We start from the raw sequence: 6000 nt of genomic DNA on the forward strand, positions 1-6000 counted from the left end.
TAATTCAAAAAGATACATGCCCCCTAATGTACATAGAAGCACTATTTACAATAGCCAAGACTTGGAAGCAATGCAAATGTCCATCAGCAGAGGAATGAATAAGAAGATATGGTACTTAAATGCAATGGAATATTACTTAGCCATAAAAAATAATGAAAAAAATGCCATTTGCAGCAACATGGATGGACCTAGAGATTATGATACTAACTGAGGTAAGTTAGACAGAGAAAGACAAATATCATGATATCACTTATATGTGAAATCTAAAAAGAAATACAAATGAACTTATTTACAAAACAAATAGACTCACAGACATAGAAAAACTTACGGTTACCAAAGGGAAAAGGGTGGGAGGGATAAATTCAGAATTTGGGATTAACAGATAGACACTAATATATATAAAATAAATAAACAAGGACCTACTGTATAGCACAAGGAAATTTATTCAATATCTTGTAATAATCTATAATGGAAAAGAATCTGAAAAAGAATATTTTTATATTTATATATATATATATATATAAATATAACTGAATCACTTTGCTGTACACCTGAATCATTGTAAGTCAACTATACTTCAGTAAAAAAAAAGAAAACTTAAAAAAAAGAAAGCTCTGAGGTCAAACACAGTTATTATACACAGTTTTTGAGACAAAGGGTTATATGTCAAATGACATATTGACAGTTTACACAATCCAGATCTGCAGATGCAAAGGCAGTAGTGGGTCATCTTGACCCTTTACAAGATGAAGAAGGAATGTTATTTCCTAAGGAGGTCTGGTTAAGGAAGATGCACAATACACACCAAAGAGGAGAGGAGAGGAAAAACAAAAAAGAGGAGGGAGAAGGCCCAAAGGGGCAGAGAAAATTTTGTTTAAATTTTTCTTGTCTTGCCATAAAATATGAATTTTATTTCATTGATATAAAAATATCGTCCTGGTTACAAATTTAAATTTAGTGATAAAAAAAAAGTTTCTGTTTATTGAGTCAGGACATTGTCAATCTTTGAATTTAGCCTTGTCAATCTTTTCCAGTTCATGCTCGTTAATCCCCATAGAATCTTGAGGCTAAGGTTGTGACTAAGTACTTAACACTGAATGATGAAGAAGTGAAAGACATCTTTTTCCCCTGAAGCAAAATGTAAATTCATTCCTAAAGGAAATCATGGCTTTCAATCTCTAAGTACGTTAATTCGTAAATCATCTCTAGCATGTCAATATTTGAACAACTTTAGGAAGTATTTCTCACAATAACCAATCTATTTATCAGAAACATATTTAATTTTTTTCCTGGAATTTTTAATGCTTTTACTTTAATTTTTTTGTTTTATAATACAGTTTTATGTATTTTGTAAAAAGCTGTTTACAAGTAGTGCATCCCTTTAACTGTATAGTAATTTTCAGTGGAGGTTGTTTAGAGCATGCAGTTGAAATCAAGACTCGAGCATAATCAACAAAAATACATGTACCAGTTCAGCTCTCCCTAAACTCAAAGCTAAAGCATGCATGTATCCTGAACAAAATAAGAATGATCTCTTTAATTAAAACTCCATCTCTCATGGCTGGAGCAGATGGATCACTTTATATTAAGTTGAGTCACAGTTGATAACCATTTCTCCAAGATTTACATTTCATACCAGTATTCCTGTAGAACTCTTACGCTGTTCAGTATATAGTTACTTGATAGGAAAATTTACTAGAGACCATGTAGAAAATGAATTCATTATTTTAAATAATTTTTTAAAATATTATTTGCTTCCCAGTTAATGGTTCTGGAGGAGAACATATAGTGAGACAATTGTTATTAAATACTTGACTTTATGATTTTCAATCATTCTCTCTATGGAGTTGGGTATCTTGGATTTTTTCACTTAAAGTTAAAATGTGAGTATTTTTCTATTATTAACTACACTTCGAAAACATCTGATAATGTTTGTATAGTTTGTCATTATATGGATGCTTTTACATTCAGATTGGACATTTTTTCCTTATTTTTTCCCTAATTTTTCACTAATTTTAGCAATAAATTTTGTCTGCTTGACCCTATGGTTTCTTCAAAGAGACATTTATGTATTGCTTTATTTTTCTACTATATTGCTTAGTTAGTTATCTTAAAAACATTTTTTCACTTAAGGATCTTATAAAGCACTGAAATTTCCTATTTTTAACTTTTTTTTAGAGTTATTAACTGTGTCTTTTAGCAATCTAGAGGCTTCTTATTCTATCCATGTACATATTTTAGAAGGGAGAAAAGCTAACTTTATTACTGTGCCCTTTTTCTGTTTTAAGGACAGACTACATCTGATGTATTTCAAAAGATATATGGAACTTTCCAATTGTATTCTAATTACCCTTTTTAATGATGTTTAATGTTGTCATATACAGTGAGCCATAAAACGCTATATATACACCGAGGATGCAGATGTTAATGACTGCTTCAAAAGACTATAGTTCAGGGAATGTGCAGCATCGCAGACAGGAATATTTTTTTCCTATCTCTGGAGGGATTTTCAATGTGGCAATACTTAGAGGAACTGCATCTATGATTCTGCTGAGTTTACCTCAAAGACATTTTCTGTTTTATCCTTTATTTGCTAAGCAGCCTTCAAGCAACAAACTTACATGAGAAAACCATAGTGTACTGACTTTTAATTAAAACTTCACACCCAAAATGCATTGGGATTGAATTTCAATATTTAATCGAAACACAGCTTTTAAATGAAAATAACAAAGGAGGGATTTGAGACTAAGTTATTGCATGACTAAGAGACACTTTGATTTAACCATGACAGGTACACTGATGGGTCACTGTCTAGGGTACTCTCCTGACCTGTGGATCACTAAATTTGTCTTGCTAATGAATAGCCCCTCCTATGTATTTTGCAGGCACTAAAGCTCAAGTCAGCCAACATTAAAATCATCATTCCGTCATTCTCCTGTACTTTTTATTGTGGTGAATGACACTGACATCCCTCTAGTTACCAAAGCTTGAAGCCCTAATTTCTCCTACTCCCTCCCTCTCCTTAATAATCAGTGTCCTTTATGAAGACACCTTGGCACACAGCTCTGCTTACACAGGGACAGTGCTAATTGACTGGCTTCATCACAGTTTCTTTTTCTACAATTTGAGCAAGGAATTTAGAAGAACACAAGAGCAGTGGAGTCTAATCAATTCTAGAACACTCTTGTAGAAATCAATGAACTCTTGCTCTAGAGAGGACAGCAAGGTCATGTGAAAGCCAGAGTGGCATTGAATTCAGAATGGTGTTGCATCCAATGAGTTGTGTCTGCAGCAATTCTTGTGTCTTCCCTGAAAGTTGAGTGTGTAGCTTTTTCTAGGTCCCAGTGAGATTTAGCCACAAAATACAATTCCTGTTTTTAATATTCTCAAATTACTTGAGGAAGCCTGAGCAAGCCTTTTCTGCTAACAACCAATGCATAGATGATCCTAAACCATAAACGTTAAAGGGATATTGTTCAGGCACTGTATCAAATGGGCATTAATGGTGAAAAGCATAGTTGGATTGAGTCCTGGCTCTGCCACTTACCAGCTGTGTGACCTTAGACAGATCATTTAACCTCTCTGTACTTAGTTTCTTTATGTGTAAAATGATGATAATAGGACTTACCTCATGAGAATTTTCTGATTATATGACTGGAATTTCTTCTCTCTAATGGGCATTTTGTGTTTTTCTTTTGATTTATAGGAATTTTAAAATGTATTATGGGATAAATTTGATAATAAAAAAAAAAGTATTATGGGGCTTCCCTGGTGGCGCAGTGGTTAAGAATCCACCTGCCAGTGCAGGGGGACACGAGTTTGAGCCCTGGTCAGGGAAAATCCCACATGCCGCGAAGCAACTAAGCCTTTGCGCCACAACTACTGACCCCGCGTGCCACACTACTGAAGCTCGCTCGCCTAGCGCGTGTGCTCTGCAACAAGAGGAGCCACCGCAGTGAGAAGCCTGCGCACCGCAACGAAGAGTAGCCCCCACTCGCCGCAACTAGAGAAAGCCTGCGCACAGCAACGAAGACCCAACACAGCCAAAAATAAATAAAAAAATAAATAAATTTATTTTAAAAATAAATAAATGAAATGTATTATGAATAGTAATTTTTGTACGCATTGTGTATATTTTGAGAGATATGTGTGTTCTAATGTCCTTTTACTTCTGGCCTTGTCTATAGATAAGAATTATTCTGATCACTTGACACACTGTTATAATGTTGATCCAGGAAATTGTTATGTACCACTGCAATCACCTTAAAGACTGTTTCCATTCACTTCCTAAATTCCATGATTTATTTTTCTAAATGTAGATCTCAAAGGAAATATGTACTTGCAGGAAGACCACACCCAAAACAATCCACGATATGAAAAAGGAGATATTTTGTATCATTTTCCCAAAGATTATATTTTTTTCTTCTATGCTAAAGCAATAATAAAGTAACATCAGTTTGGTGCAATAAGGGCTAAAGTTTATTTTCCACTTTCACTTAAAAGGGGAACTGTCATTCTTCTTTGATCAGGTCATTGATGAGCTTGAAACTCATTGCTAAAAATAAATTTCAGTGTTTAATTCACTTGTGTGCTGAGTTCAGCATGTAATGGCTTTCACAAGCATTGACGTTTTAGGAATTTATAAGCCAGTTGACATGATGTTGGTGACTTGAAATTGTAAATGATAGGAGTTCTTACATCAAGAATATCAGCAAATGCTACAAATTAGGGTTGGGTTTTTTGGTTTTGCTTTCTTTTTTCAGAGAGTTGGCTTTTAAGCGTTGGCCAGCACACCACTGATACCATTTTTCCAACATCCTGTGTTTTTCCCATTTTGAAACCGAATGACTCTTTCAAATCCACTCAAACATTTGGCTGTAATACTCATTCCACAGCAAATGTAAGTAGATTTATGATAGAAGCCTGGTATCTTCTGTCCTTGGTAGAAAGCAAGAACATAAATCCATTCTGCTCAGAATATGGTCAGAGTAAAGACTTGCTCTGTCTTTCTTATCCCATCTGTCATCATAGGTAAAATTTCAGCTAAACCTTTTGAGAAATCTGAATAGAATATTTACAAAGTCTTATAATTCAGGTTGTACTCAGCAATTTCAGTTACAGAAAAAGTAGATTTTCATCCAAGAAAAAACCAAGAATGTTCTCTAAATGAATATGTATAGAAATCAGAGAAAACTTTTTTACTTATCTTGGCAAGTATGCAATTCAGAAAACATTAGCTTCTAATTTCATTCAAACTGCCTTTGAGAGAATTATTAGGTCATCTTATTCTGGTGGTAATATTTGGGGTTCATAGAAAAACCTAGACTTGTTTCCCTTTATTTTTTGTTTGATAAGGAAAATTCTCATTAATAAAAACTAAACATAATGGATAAATGTAATTCATACAACTTACCAGGATTCCCTACTTACCTGTGGAATCCTCAAAATTACCCTTCCCAAATGTAGAGCAACAGGTAGATTTGTTATTCCCTTTTAGAATTTCTTTTAGAGTATCTGAGCTAGTAGTATTTAGAACAACACTATCAACTGAAAAGCAGAAATTCTGGTTAACAAATAGCTTGATAAAAAGTTTTATCCATATAACGTAAGGTAAGACATCTATCTGTATGAGTTGGTTGAAAGAAAAAAGTTATATTAGTCTAATTTGTGTGTATTTGTTTAATAATCACAATGTATAATGCATTTTACTAAGTGTTATTGGGAGTAGTAAGACATGACCACAGACATCCACAGAGAAGCTTATAATTATTTTCATGCTGAAATGATGCAAAGCCAGCAAGTACATCTTAGGCAATTAACCCAAAGACATAACTTTATTGTGCTCCCATTTTTCTTTACCTGTTTTTTCCTTTATTGAGGTATAATTCACATGCAGTAAAATCTACCTGTTTTAATTATACAGATTGATGAGTTTTGGACAAATATATATTGTCAAGTAATCACCATCACAATCAAGATATAGAATATTTCCATTGCCAT

General features: G+C 33.6%; 1 long non-coding RNA gene across 3 annotated transcripts in view; it reads left to right on the top strand.

The window, feature by feature from the left end:
- Positions 1–4469, top strand: part of LOC132371575 (uncharacterized) — a 51971-nt gene extending 47502 nt beyond the window's left edge. For all 3 annotated transcript variants that reach the window (XR_009504883.1, XR_009504885.1, XR_009504884.1), the window contains one exon: positions 3707–4469. This is a non-coding gene — a long non-coding RNA (uncharacterized LOC132371575). The remainder of the gene's footprint in view (positions 1–3706) is intronic.
- The last annotated feature ends 1531 nt before the right edge of the window (positions 4470–6000 follow it).

This window comes from Balaenoptera ricei, chromosome 9, assembly GCF_028023285.1.
Source record: "Balaenoptera ricei isolate mBalRic1 chromosome 9, mBalRic1.hap2, whole genome shotgun sequence".
Classification (NCBI taxonomy): Eukaryota; Metazoa; Chordata; class Mammalia; order Artiodactyla; family Balaenopteridae; genus Balaenoptera; species Balaenoptera ricei.